Source organism: Chinchilla lanigera, unplaced genomic scaffold (assembly GCF_000276665.1).
Source record: "Chinchilla lanigera isolate Chin_1 unplaced genomic scaffold, ChiLan1.0 scaffold00108, whole genome shotgun sequence".
Taxonomy (NCBI): domain Eukaryota; kingdom Metazoa; phylum Chordata; class Mammalia; order Rodentia; family Chinchillidae; genus Chinchilla; species Chinchilla lanigera.
This window is the reverse complement of record NW_004955509.1, coordinates 5,635,725-5,654,900: the sequence shown is the minus strand read 5'-3', so window position 1 is coordinate 5,654,900 and position 19,176 is coordinate 5,635,725.

Sequence of the window (19,176 nt, the reverse complement as noted above, 5' to 3'; positions counted from 1 at the left end):
TTGTGTCACCTGATGGCCAACCTTCTGGTCCAGCGTCCCCTTGCAATTCAGTTCATGTGCACGACCTGACTCAGGTTGCACTGGTGCGACAACCTCGCTCCAGTGGAAGTATGTCTCCAGGCAGTTTAGGGTACAGGCATGATTCGGACACAAACTGCAGGGTCTACAGTTTGTGAATCACCTAATTCTACGTCTCCCCTCAGTTCAGGACTCATACAGGAACCAGATTCAGCCCAGATGGGTAACAGTCACAGACTTCCCCAGCCTTCGCCTCGCTGGAGGGTCTGAGCGAAGGCAAAGCACAGACTCGAATCCACTGGCCCTGCAGCACCTGGAGTACTTGCTCTCTTGGCCCAGGGTGCATGGGGCTCAGTGAGTTGGCTTGCCTGGCTCAGAGAGCCTGCTCACCCAGCCCCCAGCTGGAGAAGTCCCTGGGCCGCTCAGTCCGGATCTCCTCTCTGCCACCACAGCAACTCCATCTGCAATGTCCACGGGGTCTTTGTTTCGCGTCCTGGCCTCCAGGATTGGATGGGGCCTACCTGGCTCTGTGCGTGCGTTTCAGCTGGGAATCGTGGTGGTATGCATCCAGCACACACTCGGACCCAGAAGCCCTGCCGCTCCCGGAGAACTCGCTGCCTGGGCGCAAGGCGCGGGGGCTGGGGGAGCCTGCTTGGCCTGCTCTGAGGGCCTGCTCTCCCTGCCCGTCCCCTGGGCCTCCCTGCGCCTAGCAACTCAGTCTGCAATGTCTGCGGGGTCTTTGTTCTCCAGTCCTGGCCTCTGGGATTGGATGGGCCCTACCTGGCTCTGTGCGCGCTTTTCAGCTGGGAATCGTGGTGGTATGCGTCCAGCCCACACTCAGACCCAGGAGCCCTGCCGCTCCCGGAGAACTCCAGGTATTTGAATTTTTTGTAGTTCAGTTCTTGTTGTTGTTTTATTTTGTTTTGCAGAGCTGGGGATCAAAGCCAGAGCCTTACTCATGCTACACAAATGCACTAATACTAAGCTACATCCTCAGCGCTATACTATACCTTTTTACATTGTTCTGAATTTTGAACTGTGAGGATATACAAAAAAGTAAAAATAAGTAAACAATATTTACCAACTTTCTTAATATTATGAAATATTTCCTTGGCTTTATTTTATATCTTCTTCCCTTAGCTGACAAAAGACCATTAAATATTTTTAACTTAATTCCACAAAATGTTTTAAGTTTGTAGAGGAATTCATATTTCAGGGGCTTCTTTGACATAGTGACTAAATTCCCAATTATTTTGTCTTCTTCACAACTTGACCCCAAACCATTTACCCAGTTTCAATTCCCCAAATATAACTTTCATTGCAGCCTGTATACCAGTTTTTCTTTCATGTGACCGTCTCATAAAGGAAAAGACCAAAGAGATAAAGGTTATGAAGAGGACATGAAGCCAAGTCCAGGTAAGGAAGGGAATATCTAGAAGGTGGGATCTCCTTCGATGAATACTTTTTCAGACAGAGTAGGTCTAGTTTGCTGATGTTTGTGACATGGGCACACAGGCTCTTCAACAGTATCAACCACCAGGAAGTATTAAGCTTATATCTTCTGTATCAATCTCAATTTTCTCACTAAGGAAATGAAATCTTAAATCTAAGATCCTGTAGGTTGTCTCTATGGACCCCTCTATTGCAGTATATGGTCCTAGGTTTTATGTCTCCCTAATATCTACACCCTTTGCCAAGTTACTTAACATTTCCTCGAACTAGAAGCACAATGAATTTCCTGAATTCATTGATGTTGGACTTGCTTGGCCATAGGTCTTGCTTTGGCCAACAGAATGTGGATAGAAATGACTGTGTCAGTTAAGAATTTAGACATTAAAAAGCATTGTGTAGCTCAGCTCATCACTCTTGCACTTCCATCATATCCATAAGAACATGCCTTAGCTGTTCCACTGGCCCAAGAAAGAGGAGACACATGATGAGTCAAGCTCAGGCTAACCAAGCCAAAATCAACAGATTTCTTCCACTGACCTACAGACGTGTGAATAATAATCAAGTACCATTGTCTTAAGTCATGGGTTTGAGGTGATTTGTTGTGCAGCAGCATGACGCCAATAGCTAACTGATACACTCAATTAAGCTCGTTCAAGAAACAGGTATAAAAATATGAATTTATCACATTTGTACACTCACCCTTTACAATAAAAAAATTCTACCCATCTCTGCAGATACCAGAAGTTCTTTTTGGGAAAGAAAAAATGTTTTATTTCACAATTTAAGTGAATGTCTTAGAATATAAATGTTACTTGAAAGTAACTGCTATGGGTTTAATTGCATCCTCCAAAATTCATTTAATGATGTTCCTTCCCCTAGTGCCAGAATGTGACTGCTTTTAGAAATAAGGCTTAAAGAGGCAATTTGGGTTAAGTGAGGTCACTGGAGTGGCCCTAGTTCATTCTAACTGACTTCCTTATAAGAAGAGGAAATTGAGGCACAGACACATAGTAAGGGAAGACTGGGGAAGACAGCCAAGTACAAGCCAAGGAGAGAGGCCTCATGAAAACTCAGCTGTGCTAACACCTTGATCTTGACTTCTATCCTCCAGGACCATGAAAAATAACTGTCCTATTTAAGCTACATGGTCTGTGGTATTTGTTGCAGCAGCCCTAATAAACAAATACAGATTTTGGTATGGAGAGACTGGTGTAGTGCTGTAACAAACACCTATAATTGTGGAAGTGGTGTTAGAATTGGGCAATACTTTCCATATATTACTTCTACAGGAAGGTGCATTAAGTAACCATTTGAAGTCCCAGGAATGTACTTCCTCTCTAGTACAGGAGAACTGAAATCACTCTTCCTACCATGCTCTGTCTCAAAACCCTGAAGATGGCTCAGTGTTGGAGGGTAGAAGTAAAGAGGGGAACTCTCAGCTCTAGTCAATAAACAGGGCAGAGCATAGGGGAGAATAACAGAGATAGTACTCTGAAGGGAAATTTATAAATTGTAATAAATTATAGGATACCTAGTTAAATTTAAATATCAAATCAAATGAATATTTTTAATATGAGTACATCCCAAATATTGCATGGAACAGTGTTATTCTAAAGTATTTAATCTGTATCTGAAATGCAAATTTAGTTCTGCATCTTGTGCTTTTACTTATTAAATGTTGGTGAATCTGCTGTTTAATCAGAGTTCCACCTCAGTGATAGGATGGTTATCACACATTAGCTTGTCAAGAAAAAAAAAGCAGAAGAAAAGAGATATCTCAAATGTACACTTATCAGCAGATAAGCACATAAAGAAAATGTGATATATACATATGATTAAACATTAGTATTAAGAAGGAATGCAATTCTGAAAACATATCTGAATCTTGAAAACACCATCAGTGAAAAAGTCAAACACAAAATGACAATTACTATATGATTCTACTTATATGAATACCTAGAAGAGGCAAATTCATGGAAATTACCAGGGGCTATGGGTAGGAAGGAATGGAGAGTTACTGTTTAATGAGTGAAGAGCTTCCATTTGGAGGATTAAAGTTGTAGAAATGGACAGTGGTGATGGTTGGGTAACTTTGAAAATGTACTTTACGCCATTGAGTTGAACACTTGAATGAACAAAATGGCAAATTTTGTTCTGTATATATTACCACAATAAAAAATGTACATTTCTTTTTTATTAGTACATGTTTATTATACATGATTACATTCATTGTAAGGATATGATACATGTGCATAACACTTCTTATTTCTTTGTATTTCTTGTTTCCCTTCCTTCCTTTCCCCTTCCCTCAATCTCTAGATCCCCTTACCATTTGCAGAGGATCTATCCCCCTGTTTTGTAATATTTACCTTTTATTTTGCCCTTTAAAAATAAATTATACTTTAGGTTTCTCATATAAAAGAAATCATACTATGTTTATGCTTGTGTGTCTGATTTATGTCACTTAATATTATGGTCTCAAGTTACATCCATTTTCCTACAAATCTTTGAATTTATCATTCTTTATGGTTGAGTATACCATTATATATGTATACCACACTTTCTTTGTCCAGGCATGTGTTGATGGGCATATGGGCTGCTTCCAAGATTGAGCTATTATGAGTTGAGCTTCTCTAAACATGGATATGCATGTATCACTGTAATATGATGTCTTTAACTAAAAGTGTACATTCCTAGAAAAAAGAATCCCTATGGTTCATTACCATGAACTGGAGAAATTTTACACAAGTCAGTCAGACATTTGTCGTGTCAGTTGAGTGTTTACTGTGTTCTTTTTAAATGATTTGCATGTAAGTATACATGATTACAGTGTAAGCATCTTGTTGTCATAGTCATCTTCTTTGTCTCTTCCCCAGTGCTAACCATATAAAAATGCTGAAAATTATTTATTTTGTAACCTTACACCAACCTTGTGTGTAAATCTTGCCTTATTAAACATTGTGCCTTATTTTGTTAAATCATTTTGTTGAAATCAAATTCTGTATTTTGGAAAAGTAACAGTGTTTTCTTCTTAATTAACAAGAATTTAGATTTTTTAGCTGGGCATGGTGGCGCACGCCTGTAATCCCAGCACTTGGGAGGCTGAGGCAGGAGGATCATTGAGAGTTCAAGATTAGCCTGGGCTACAAAGTGAGCTCAAGGCCAGCCTGAACTGCATAGGGAGACCCTATCTCAAAAAAAAAAAAAAAAAAAGAATTTAGATTTTTTTTTAAATCTGAAATCCACTTTTTATATTTGCCTGTTACTTGTTATATCATTATTTATCTGTTTATTGCATTGATTCAATACATGGATCTAAATTTTAAAAAAAAAATAAAATGATTCATATATTTAGCCATATCAGCTTATGTTAGAATTTCTATGTACCAAACATTTTTATCAATGACTCATTAGGACTTCTGAGTGGTTCTTCTGAACCAAGTTTTGCTACTTGAACAGATTTTAAGACTTTACATTAATGAGATTCACGAGGTCCACATCACACATAACATTCCAAGACCTTGTTAGGGGGTTTACTGCTATCATATGGTAGTTAACAGAGCAATAAACAATGTATACCTCAGATACTTTAGAGATCAATGTCTACCAAAAGAACTTCACAAGAACTCTGAGTGAAAAATAATGCCTAAAATGTTCAAGAAAATATTGTTCTTTTACATATTCAAGTAATGATGTCTCCCTTTTCTGTGAAACTGATCTCAGATAAAGCACTACATTAAAATACCAATGAAATAAAATAAATATATATTTCATCATAAATATGGTAACTCTAGCTCCTAACATAACCACTTGTTATACTGGGAGTATAACTTACATGAAGAAATTATCAAACTGAATTTACAAGTGAAGAAACACTGGAGGAACAGAGAATATTTCTGTCTAAGCACTGAGCAAGTCTATCCACATGTTTCTCAATTTCTTCCTGTGTAAAATGGACATAAAAATATCTGCCCTGCCTACCTTAGAAAGTTGTTTTAAGAGTCAGATAAGGCAGTAACCTTGAGCATACTTTAAAAACCTGTAAAGTACTATATAATATCACACTGACATTATGAATTTCAAGAATGAAATTGAACTTGTCCCAACCACAGACAAGGAGCAGAGCCAACAGCAGAACTTTTACCTTTAAAAAGTCCAACATCCTTAGGAATTTGTATCCATACTTCAGTGAACACACTAAATCCTGGGTAATAATTAATAAGATGGTAAATGGGACCATGTGTCTGGAGCAATTCCCAGGGCTTGTTCAAAACATCCACTGAACTAACCAACATTTGGTTTGGGAGTATTTGAGGAGAGTGTTTGATGTATTCAATGGATAAGAGGTACATAATTTTCTAGACATGAAGTGAAAACCCTCATTTTAAAAACATTGTGAAATAATGTAGTCATCAAATAAGTTGTAGCCAAGCTAGTATCTTATAAACTACATAGTGTTCCAAGTATGGACAGCTAATATCTAATGAGATCCTTTTCCTTGGTAGAATCTAGACACTGTAGTAAAATCATGCTCACTAGAAGTTTGAACATCCAGTTGATAACAATTTCTGCTAACTGAGCCAAAAATTTTAAATGGTTCCTAATGTAATTGTATTGCCTTGGCCTCAGTGATGTTTCATTCTAGCCAACTAAGGTGAGCATCTCTCCCCTTCTCTACTGATTTTCAAGTATATAAGCAAGAAGCTTCTCTTTTCTCGTTAGCATAGCATAGAAAAGCAAAAACAGAGCAAGTGGGGAAAGGCCTGTAGAATAACAATTTCAATATTGAAAAGAACAGTTGAAAAGGTCATGGATTTGTTCAGCTTCTAGGAGAAAAAAATCTCCAGAGTCTACTAGGGAAGCACAGAGGATGATCTAAGGGAATCAGAAATCATATTTATTTTCCCTGAAAAAAATCAATATGGTTGAACACCCAATTTTTTATGTTCTCAGTGGTTCTCCCAGCTAATTATAAAATTAAATTAATTTAATTTAGATTAAGATTAAGGTTCTCAGTGTTAAGATTCTCAGGGTTAAAAGATTTATTCTTAAAAGCTCTCTACTTGGAATTGTTGTTGTTGTTGTTATTGTTGCTGTTGTTGAGGACAGATTTAAAATGCATTAAGTATTCGGAAAACTAAATGAAAAAATAACAACACTAATTGGGCTGACCCTCCTGCCTGCAGAAAGTTAAGATATGTGTTTGACAGGTAATTAAATGCAATATTCTAAAATGGGAGTGAAATCAACAGAGAGACTGTAGAATACCAATGGCAGAGTGGCTTATGTTTCTCTTATCTTCTGACATCCAAAGAATGTCTTCCACTAAAGCATCACTAAAATGGTTATGTAGGCCACTATCAAACTGAAGGGCTTCTCTTTGACAATAATGTATACATTGTAAGGTTTAGAGACAATTTGATGCTGAAAAACATGGACTTCCACATTTGGTTGACATGAGCCCTAGTTCTGGTTTTGTCACTTGCCAGTTAGCAATACTGATTTATTTAATCTCTCTAAGCCTCAGGGTTTTTCTTCTACAAAATGGAAACAATAGCATCTGTGTTACAAGTCTGTAAAGAGGATAGGAAATTTTATAAATATTTATGTATCTCATTACACTGTGAGAGCATAGTATATTCACAATGAAAGTTGACTGAGCCACATATATACTAAAAATGTCAACCTCAGAAGTTACCTCTAAAAGAACACCATCATTGCAATGATAGTAGCTATTATTTTCCTGAGAAGGATGTAGTTAACTTTTATTGGAACTATTCTTTAGAAAAGGTTATACTAGTATCAAACATTGAAGATTTTGATTGGATAACTCAAAGTCTTGCCCACCTGCTGTGATCCTGATTGGCTGAGTGGAAACAATAAACCCACTACATATGGGTTGACCTACAAAATTCATTTTCCAACAAAAAGAAAGGACATTTTTGGAAAACATTTCCAAATGGAAGGAAAGAATTATTTTTTTCAGTTGCATTCATTTGTTTTTCTCCTGTTGTATAGCTGTAGGGTCACTAAAAATAACACTTGCAAATAGAATGAAAGATAAATGTCCATACTACACTAAAGCTTGGAAAATGCTAATGACATTTTTTAACTCTAAAAATCCTCATAAATAAATACATTTTTAGAAATCAACAAAAATTAATCATGATAAGTGCAGAAAAATTCAGAGGCTGAATAAGTACTATAGTCCAATGAATAGGTCTGCTTGGGTTTAACAACAATAAAAAAAGTATGGACCATTTGTGGTGATTTCCTTCACTTTGAGTATGGACAAATTTTCTCTCCACTAAGAATGGGTTCTTTTATTCTCACTTTCATACAGGTAATAGTGGACTCAACTTTTCCTTAGTATTGTGGGATACCATGCTGCGGAAATGGCTTCAAATAACGAGCACTAGGGGAGTGAATGAAATGCTGCTCATGTTTACACTGGCACACAAGCACAAACAAAAGCTCCAGCACACCAGCAGCACTCTGTTGATCTGCTGATTTTCTCCAATATGGTTCCTGCCGAGACACAATAACAAGGGAAAATAACAAAAAGTCAGCTAAAAGATCTGTTATGGGGATGGTGAGCAATGTCTTTTTAAAATAAGACTATAATATGTTCATATAGTGCTGAAATTCACCCACACTGGTCAAAATAATTCATGATGATGAAATTTCAAGTCTATTGAAAATATTGCCACAGGGAACATCACTGGTGTATGTCGAATAATAGAGTACAAGGGTGTTAGCTAGTCTAAAGGCAATGTTCATTATCCGTGCTAGCCCCCCAGCCACCCCCTTACCTACCACCCTCCTCAAGGGTATTGTTGGAGGCAACCAGTAGTAGGACATGTGGCTATAAATGATGACAGTTCATAATGGATGTGTAGGGCATAACATGAATGGAGTAATTTTACAACCTGTGAACTTTGCCACTATCCCCTATATTTAATGAAACACTAATTTTTTTAATTGGTGAGATTTCCTATCAGTAGACTGAAGTCATTATCATGGGAACTGACCTTCCCATCTCAGAGAACATTAATTTTGTGTGAACCTTTATCAGCAACTAAACCCCCATAAGCTTTAGAAAAAGGGAAAGGAAAGTCCTAACCTGGGATTTCATTAATTAGTCATAGTATGCTTTATTTCTATCAATAGACTCACTTCAGTATGTCAACACCAGTTACCATAATGGAAAAGATACGAGATTTTTGCAGCGATATATTCTGAAGTCTTACTAATGAATCAACAGCATTTCTGTTTGCTATGGTCCTGGTAGGTGTATTTAAATAGAAATCTAATCATAGGGAAATGGCTGACCTTACCCCTCAAACTGTTAGGAGATGGAATAAAAATGAAAGCAACACAAAAAGCCATATAATGAATTTAATGACACTCAAATACCTGAGTCTCTGCAGGATGCCACTGGCCTCCCTCTAAATATCCTATTCATGCCATTCACAATACCCATTGCACCACTTTTACTGACAACTTTCAATTCGCCCTGACTCCAGACCAATTTTACCATCTAATCACTCGAATTGAGAGTTGGAACAAAGGTCAACTAATGTCCAAAAATAGGTGGGATTTTTAAATTTGCATATAAGTTTTTCCTTCACCACCAGGACTCTCCTCTTCACTACCTAACTCCTATTTTCCATTTTGTATTAGTATAGTAGGTTGGAGAATGGTTAAAAAGAAATAGAAGGGTTAGGAGACGATAAATCCAATAACAATTGATTGTCCATGAGGACCAAGACCTGAGCCTAAGATAATATTCCACTAAAGACTCAAAAATAGATTTGTCAGTTCAACCATACTGGGGAGAAGTTTGACCTTAGATGACAATATTTGAATTCAAATACTCCTAGATGGAAAAGGAGTGAGACTAAAGGAAACAAAGCTTAGTGGTATCAGCCACTGTTCCATTGCAATTGACAGAAATCAAATATAAGATGGCTCAAACAAAAATTAATGAGAGTTTTGAATAATATAATTAAAAGCATAGGGAGAGTCTTTCTTCAGAAATGGTTTGAGCCAAGATCTCAAATAATGTCCTCAGGATTCCATTTATCTCTATCTCTTTATTTTTCATTTATATTTTTCTCAGTAGGTCCTTTCCTGTCTTTCATCCTAACCGCTCAACTGTCTCAACAGGAAAACAAGAAAGCTTCAACTGCTCAATTCTTTCAATTAAGAAAAAAGCCAAGTGTGAGCTCTACTGGTCAGGGCAAGATCATATACATAGACCCATAGTGACAGAAGTATAGGGAAGATGGTGATTACTGGCCCCACCCAAAACTTCATGATCTGACAGTTTTCCAGTGGAAAATTGAAGGGCTATTACCTCACAGAGAGTAATGGACACAGGGCAGAACAAACCAAAAGATAGCCTTCATAATAAGGATGCATGTTTAAGGAAGAAAACTCATCTAGATATACACAATTAGTTCAAATAACAGAAATTATGAAGTGTTCCCAGTATCTACTTTCTCTTTCTCTTGCTAACAGGCTCCCCAAATTTCATCTGATACATGGTTACCCTTACAGCTAGGTGTAGCTGTTTAACTAAATTTGAGCTGATACAATATAAAAGAAAGTCTTATACACAAGTTTCAAATCATCTTTGAGATGGATATACTTCCAGAGACAACTTTTTCCTCCCTCATTGATGTCTGAGAAATACCTACAACTATGGCTACCACCTTGGGCCAAATTTACCCACTAGCCTGGATTACTGAATAGCCTGGTAAAATAGAAATACTTTCTCAATCTAAATTTTCCATCCACCTTTAAGCTTTTACATGAAACAGAAATAAGTACCTTGTCCATCTAGCTTATATCTCTTCTGTAAGCCACTGTATTGGGGGGTTTTGTTGTTGTTTAAACTATATATTAATATATTAAAAGATTCACTATGGCCAACTTGTAGAGAAAAATTGCTGAAAGTATTTGAAATAATGAAACCATAATGAATTCTAAGTACATTTGATTACATACATGTAATATTTAATGCAACCATAATAATGATATTACATAATAAGAACATATTCTTAACCTTTATAATGTTTGATCCCTATACAAGTAAAAGAATAATAGTTATCCTCAAGTGGTAAAATTAGATATTATTTTTACTCTTGTTACTGCTTGTATTCATTTGTTTTAACATTAACTTACAGTATGTTTGAAGTGAAATAGAGGTTATCAATCTGATTGAAAGGAGGGAAATGGCAGGGTTGGGAGTGTAGCTCAGTAATAGAATGCTTGCTTAGCATATGTGAGGCCCTGGTTTCCATCCCTAACACTGCAAAGACAAACTAAAAAGGAAGAAAATGGCTTTCTCAAAGAAGATGTGTTTAGAAAATTAAGATGTATTTACTGTTCAGTGAGAAATGATACAGCAATGTTTAACAGCCATGTATAAAATCTCAGGTACTATGGTAGACTGCAAAAAGTGGCCACACATTCTTTCTATTCTTTATCTATGCTCCTTCATAACGTGACTTTGAAGCTCCTTCCACCGAGAAGTGAAATCTCTTCTTCCACCTCTTAGAATTTGAGTTTAGCAATTTGACTTGCTTTGGGCAATGGGACACTAACAAATATACAAACCCAAACTTGATCATGCAAGTACACTGGGCTTGTTCTTTTTTGCTTCTCTTGGGAGCCTCAGAAATAAGACATATACACAATCCTAGGCTACCCTGTTCACTGATTTCATGAGCCCAAATCATCCCACTTACCTCAGATTACATCATTCCAACCATCAGGTATGTTGAATAAAGCCATACTAGGCCATACGACCTTGGCCATGCTGGTTGGCCTAGACCAGGAGAGTGCTATGACTCACAGAAGTGTGAGACATAATCACATTGATTTAAAGCCACCAAGTTTTGTGCTTAAATGTTAAGGTCTTGCTAAATACAGAATGTCTGTTAGTTTAATAATTTTAAACACTAAAGTATGTGTTACACAGGTTTTATTAGTATTTTTACCAGTAGCAACAAATTTGCTGGTGCATATATATCACTCGAGTTCATTTGACCTAGAGCACAGGAAATAAATGACTAAAGTAGAAAATTAGAATTTGAAAGCAATATATAATAGCAATAATGAGTAAAGCATTTTTAAATTATAAGGTTCAAGTAGCATTATATAACATTTTCAAAATTCTCAGGAAAAAAGGTAATAAAAAGGAAAATCATTCATGTTTTGGGTTAGGAAGGAGTGCAGGGTTCATATAATTCATATACCTTGCTTTATAGTTGAAGATACTAAGACTTATAAAAGGAAATTTCTTACCTGTGTTTTATGCAAGCTCATGACAACTCCAAAAAGTGCTTCATTACATTGTGAATGTCTTTTGATTCTAATATCCAATCATAGGGCAACTTCAGAATCTTGGAGACAATGGGTTTAGGAATTTTAAATCAAAAAACTGCCTGACACTTAGTAACACTTAGTAACAAGAGTTCAACATATGAAAATCACAAGGAGCTAAATAATATAACAAGCTCACAGCTTGTCCAAGGATCGCTCTCTATAACACGGACTCAGTTCCAAAATAACAGCCTTGTATTCATCCTCAAAAGATATAGTAAAATAATAATAATAAATTAAGATAGACACAACTTTAAAAGTAGGATAGGAGATGCATTCTTATTGGCAATCAGAGATAACAAGAAGTTTGTTAAAATTTTGTATTCTTTTCTCTGCTACACACTCCTGATACAGACATGCACAGCTGACATGAAAATCCTCTAGAACTGTACACTCAATTTATTTCTATAAACCAACTACCTCAAAATCCAGTGGCTTAAAACAATTTATTATTTCACATAATTTTATACGTTGACCAGGGTGTTCCCCTGACCTCTCCAAGACTTATTTATTAAGCTACATTTTGACTATTTTGATCATCTAGGCAGTGAACCCAGCTGGAATATGGCCCTATCCATGACCTCTTCTTGGAATAGTTATTCTAGGATAGTACTCAAAGAAAACAAAAAAAGTTGAATGGCCAATACAGACTCAAAGGCAGGAAAATAGACTCCACATTTTTTTTGTTTTATTTTTTTTATTTTAAAAATAAAAGCAGGAAAACATTAACAGACAGAAAACATTTTACAAAATAGCAAAAGAACAGTACAGACAATACAAAGTTACAAACAAAGTGGTAGGGAATTAACAATGCTTGTTGTATTACATATTGATACCTTCAAAGTGGTTTCTCATGAAAACAGATATAGACATGCAATACTGATCAACCAAGGACTCATTGACAGTTTCTTTCAGCAAAGAAATACAAGACAGTAGAACAGCCATGTTAACTATCCTGCAGAAACACTAAATCTATTGGACTCCACTTTTTGGTGAGGCTAACTGCAAGGTATTTGAGTCACACTTTTCAATCTACCACAAATAATTCTTATGCAGGCTCAGCTACCTACTTTTATGTCATTTACCCTTGTTGCTATTTAGATATAAAGTGTCTCCCACAAGTCTCATGTGTTTGGTTGTACATGGGACTTGTTCAAAAGAGGCAAGTCGCAAGAGGCATGACCTGAAAGGGTGTATGCTTGTCCTCAGCTCCTCCATTGTCTCTCTGCTTCTTGATTTCCATGAGGTGAACAAAATTCCTCTGCCGTGCACTTCTGCCAGGATGTTTCTGCCTTAGAGCCAGCTGACCATGGACAGAAGCCCATTAAAATCTGAGCCAAATTAAATTTTTCCTTTAAGTTGTGGGTTTCTGTATTGTGTCCAGCAAAGGGAAAGGTAACTCATACAACGTTTAATGAAGCGTGACAAAAATGAAATGAAATTCCCTTAGAATTTCAAAACTAAATCATTTAGCTACATGAAACTCAATTTTTTTTTCAGAAAGTCACTGTAGTATTTGCCTGATTGTGATTGTCAACTGCTCCATTAAGAATTATGTACAAAAAGTTATGACAGTCAGTCATTACAAAATGATTATAAAATCAACATTACCAATACCACGATAGAAAATGTTAGCATTTTCCCAGCTAGATGGACTTAAGATTTGGATGTTAAAAAACACACCAACAGAAGGTCACTGCATACTTGTTAAGAGAAAACTCTAACAGAAAGATGTAACAATCATAAATACATATGCACCAAATACAAGCACATCCAACTTCATAAAGCAAATATTAACAGACATGAAAAAATCAAATAAGCACAACACAATTGTAGGGGGGAACCTTAAAACTCCACTGTCACAGAGAGATCAAATAGACAAAAAATGAACAAAGAAATATCAGAACTGAACCAAACCTGAGAGCAAATGGACTTAGTAGATACCTACAGAGTGTTGAACCCCACAGTATAAACAAGCACATTCTCCTCAGCTATGCATTGGATGTCCTCCAAAATAGAGCACATACTGGCTCATAGAACATGCTTAAGTGATGTAAAGGAACTGAAATTATCCCATGTATATTATTAGACCACAGTGTAATGAAATTGGAAATCAACAACAAAAGAAACCACAAAAAACCATAAACACATAGAAATGAAATAACACCTTCCTGAAAAGCCAGTGAGTCATGCATGAAATTAAACAGTATCTACAATTAAATGATAACACCAATAAAATATGCTAGAACTTATGAGACACAATGAAAGCATTCTTATGAAGAAAAGTTATGGTTGTGAACTCTCACATTAGGAAAACAGAATGAGCTAAAATAAGCAACCTAATTTTGAACATCAAACTGCCAGTAAAAGAAAAACATTTCAAGCCCAAAACTTGGAAAAGAAGGAAACTATAGAGATCAGAGGAGAAATTAATGCAATTGAGACTAAGAAAGTAATATAAAGAATTGATGAATCAAAGAGTTGGTTCTCTGAAATATTAAATAAAATTGATAAAACCTTAAACAAACATTATGAAAAAAGGAAAGAAAACACTCAAATCCATGTAAACATGAATGAAAAGGGTGAAATCAAAACAGATCCTACAGAAATCCAGAAAATCATCAATACCTACATTAAGAAACTTTATTTTAATGATGAAAACACAGAAGAAATGGACAGACTCTTAGATACATACAAATTAACAAAACTGAAATCAAGAAAATATAAAAATTCTAAATAATCTAAGATCAGTCAGTGAAATTAAAAATGTAATTAAAAACTTACCACAAAAGAAAAGCGCAGGGCCTAATGGATTCACTGCCAAATATATGAAAAATTTAGAGAAGATCTAATGCCATTACTCCTCAAACTCTTTAATAAAATTGAAAGGAAAGAAATACTCCCAAAGTAATTTCTTGAAGCAAGTATTACTCTGATTCCAAAACCAGAGAAAAACCCAATCAAAAAGGAGAGCTACAGGCCAATCTCCCTGATGAATAGAGATGCAAATATCCTCAAAGATACTGGCAAACAGAATGCAGCAAATCATCGAGAAGAATATACACCATAACCAAGTAGAATTCATCCCAGGGATGGTGGGATGGTTCAACACATGCAAATCAATAAATGTAATACACCACATCAATAGAGCCAAAGACAAAAGTTACATGATGATCTCAATAGATGCAGAAAAAGCATTTGACAAAGTCCAACACCCATTCGTGATGAAAAGAAACCCTACAGAAAACTGGAATAGATGGCCTTTACCTCAATTTTATAAAATCTATCTATGACAAAACACTGCTAATATCATAGTAAATGGTCAAAAAGTGAAAACTTTCACTCTAAAATCAGGACCAAGGCATGGATGTCTATTACCATCACCCCTATTCAATATAGTTCTGGAAACATTAACCAGAGCATTATACAAGAGGAAAAAAAAGGAATAAAGATAGGAAAGGAAATAGTTAAATTATCACTATTTGCAGATGAGATAATCCTGTACATAGAAGATCCCAAAAACTCCATGAAAAAAACTTGTAGATTTAACATCCACATTCAGTAGTGCAGCAGGATACATAGTGAACATGCAAAGCTCAACAGCCTTTCTGTACGCAAGCAATAAAGTCACAGGAGAGAAACGAAGGAAAGCACACCCTTCACAATAGCACTTTTAAAAAATGAAATACTTAGGAATCAATCTAATAAAGGATGTAAAACATTTGTACAGTGAAAATTACAGTACTCAAAAAGGGGATAAAAGAGGATATCAGAAAATGGAAAGATATCCCTTGCTCATGGATAGGAAGAAACAACATAGTGAAAATGGCCATAATCCCAAAACTGCTATACAGATTTCATGTAAACCCAATCAAAATACCATTAACATACCTTACAAATCTAGAGAACACACTCCTAAAATTCATTTGGAACCAGAAGAGACCCAGAATAGCAAAAGCAATTCTGGGCAACAAAGACAAGTCAGGGGTCCTCACAATCCCAGACCTAAAATTATACTACAAAGTAACTGTGATAAAATCAGCATGGTATTGGCAAAAAATATGCCTAAGGAACAGTGGAACAGAATAGAAGATGCAGAGGCGTCCCCAAACATACTCAGCCACCTTATCTTTGACACAGGAGGCAAACATGTTCACTGGAAGAAATATAGTCTCTTTAATAAATGGTGCTGGAAAAACTGGATCTCCACATGCTGAAGACTAAAATTAGACCCGTGTCTATCACCATGTACTAAACTAATGTCAAGATAGATCCAATTCTAAATATTAAAACAGAAACACTAAATCGACTGGAAGAGAAAATAGGTAGAAATCTCAAAGATATAGCTGCAGGCAGAGACTTCATGAACAAAACCCAGATTGAAAGGGAAATATTACAAAGAATCAACAAATGAGATCTCACTTTGTTAAAAAGCTTTTGCACAACAAAAGAAATCAGCAACAGAGTGAAGAGACAACCCACAGAATGGGAAAAGTTATACCCAGTTGTCAGTTGTGCCTCAAAGGAGTTCTATTGAGAACATATACAGAATTGAAAAAGAAATCAGACTCACTAAATTCAAAGACCCAATCCAAAAATGGGCATCTGAGATGAATACATAATTCTCAGAGGAAGAAATACAAATGGGAAATAAAAATATGAGAAAATGTTCAACATCATTGGTCATTTGAGACATGCAAATTAAAACAACATTGAGATTCCATCTGACCCTAGTAAGACTGGCCATCATCAAGAAATCAACCAATTACAAATGCTGGCGGGGTTATGGGGAAAAGGAACCCTTCTCCACTGTTGGTGGGAGTGTAGACTGGTACAACCACTGTGGAAATCACTATGGAGATTCCTTTAAAAACTAGGATTAGAGGTCCCATTTGACCCAGCTATACTCATTCTGGGTATCTTCCCAGAAGAATTAAAAACATCCTACCACAGGGATATATGTGCACCCATGTTTATAGCAGCACAATTTGTAATAGCTAAATCTTGGAAACAACCCAAATGCCCATCAATGAAAGAATAGCTAAAAAAAAAGATGTGTTTTTGTATGTATGATGAAGTACTACTCAGCCATAAAGAAGGAAATTTTGAGACTTTTATAAATTAATAGATGCAACTCGAAATGATACTCATAAGTGAAAAAAATCAAACCCATATGTGTAAACATTATATTGTCTCACTAGTGTGAGAAACTGAATGCACAAATAAGATCCAAAGTGTACATATGTAAAATGTACAATAGATATTTTGACTTGGGAAGAAACTGTTCAAAAGAAAAGGCAAACTATAATGGATGAGGAAGGCAAAACATAAATATATATATGAATAGCTGCGATGACTGTATTGCTGTTGTCTGATGGTGTATTGAAATGAACAGTTAATGCTCACAATTTTTTATGTTCTCATTGACTTTGCATGCTTGTGTCTGGAGGTGTAAGCAACTGATTTGAAGGTAACAATATGCAATGGAGTTACAATGGTGAATGCCTACCATCTTGTCCAGTGAAACTCTCTAATATCTCTAATGTTTTATTGAAGAATTATTTCCTTAGTCTCCTTAATGGTTTCAGCAATGTTTCATTCTTACATCTGATAATCTGAGCAATGTAGTTGAGGATAGCGGTATGCAATGTAACAACCACTGTTGATTTGTATTAATTTGTCTTGAAACCCTGTATCACTTTGAATGTTTTTGCTTTGATTTGTTTATGTTTGTGATACTGGTATGCTGCTACTGTTCTATTTTTTTGTCTGTTTGTTTGTCATGTACTACTCTCTTTAAAAAAAATAAGAAAATAAAAAAAGAATAGTTGTGCAGTCAGTTTCTCTTAGTTCATTGAAAAGAAAGGTTTGTGCTGGTATTGTTGGGGCAAGATATCATACCTATATCTTGTACTCTGAATAATACTATGAAGACAGTATGCGATGTATTAATTATTGCAAATCTCTTACTAACCTGTTTTGAAACTCTGTTACATTGTCATTTTTATTTTTTCTCTGTAAAATGAAATTTAAAGAGTAATTCTCTCTTCATGACACAATGACAGGATTCAACCCACTTACATTAAATAACAGAAGGGGTGAATAATATCCCGGGACAAATAAAGTCATAAATATATCACTAGAAGAAAAAAATCTAACTAAAAATATCTTCAAATTAACAACAATCTCTTCTCACTCTACCTCAATGCTCAGCACAAAAAAAGAAAAACTACTGTTATATATTCATATACAATACATACACACACCCAAGGACATAGAAAAACAAGGCAAGAAAAAGGCTTCCAAGGACTCCTAATTCTCCTGAGGCAAGTCTACAAGACATTCATTGGGAGGAAAGCAAACATCAGGTAGCAGAGCTTGATGAACTGACTGAAGAAGAGACAAAGAAATTTGGTGAGTTCAAAGAGGATATGACCAAAAGTTCATTGAATTATCACACAAAATGACCAATGAAGATTTGGGAGAAAAAAATGTAAAAGTTGGGAAAGATGACCAAAATACTTCAAAACATAAATGACAAGTTGACCAAAGATATCGATTCCATGAGAAAGTAACAGACACAAATAAATACTGGACATAAATTGCATAGAATTCATAAATTGTAGAAATGACTAATATGAAGACAGAGTTCTGAAATCAAAGAAAAATACTAAGCTAAAACAAATTACTAAGAGAAGCCTTAAAAACAATAAGAAAACAAAAACAATTCATTCAAGAGCTAAAAGACAACATTAAGAAGACCAACCTAAGACTAACTGGAGTTAGACAGAAACTAGAAGACAGCATACATGGAACAAAAACTTTGTTTACAAAAATTATAAGGGAAAATATTGCAATTATGAGGAAAGAATTCACCATACAAGTAAACAAGGCTTACAGAACACCAACCAGCTATGATGAATAAAGAAGCTTTCCCTGACACATTATTGTTAAAATTCCACAAATCCAACAAAAAACAGAATTTTTTTTTAAGCATAAAGAACAAAAACACATTAACAAACAAACAGACATAAACAAAAGAACACCCAAACAATAGAAGCAATACAGAATTTCAGACAAGGTGATAGGAAATTAACAATGGTTGTTCTATTAAATATTGCTATCTTCAAATTGGTTACTCAGTTAAACAAATATAAGCATATAAGATTGATCAAACAATTAAACATTAACTGTTCCTTTCAAAAAAGCAATGGAGCCCGTGCCTTGCGCCCAGACAGCGAGTTCTCCTGGAGCGGCAGGGCTCCTGGGTCCGAGTGTGGGCTGGACGCATACCACCACGATTCCCAGCTGAAA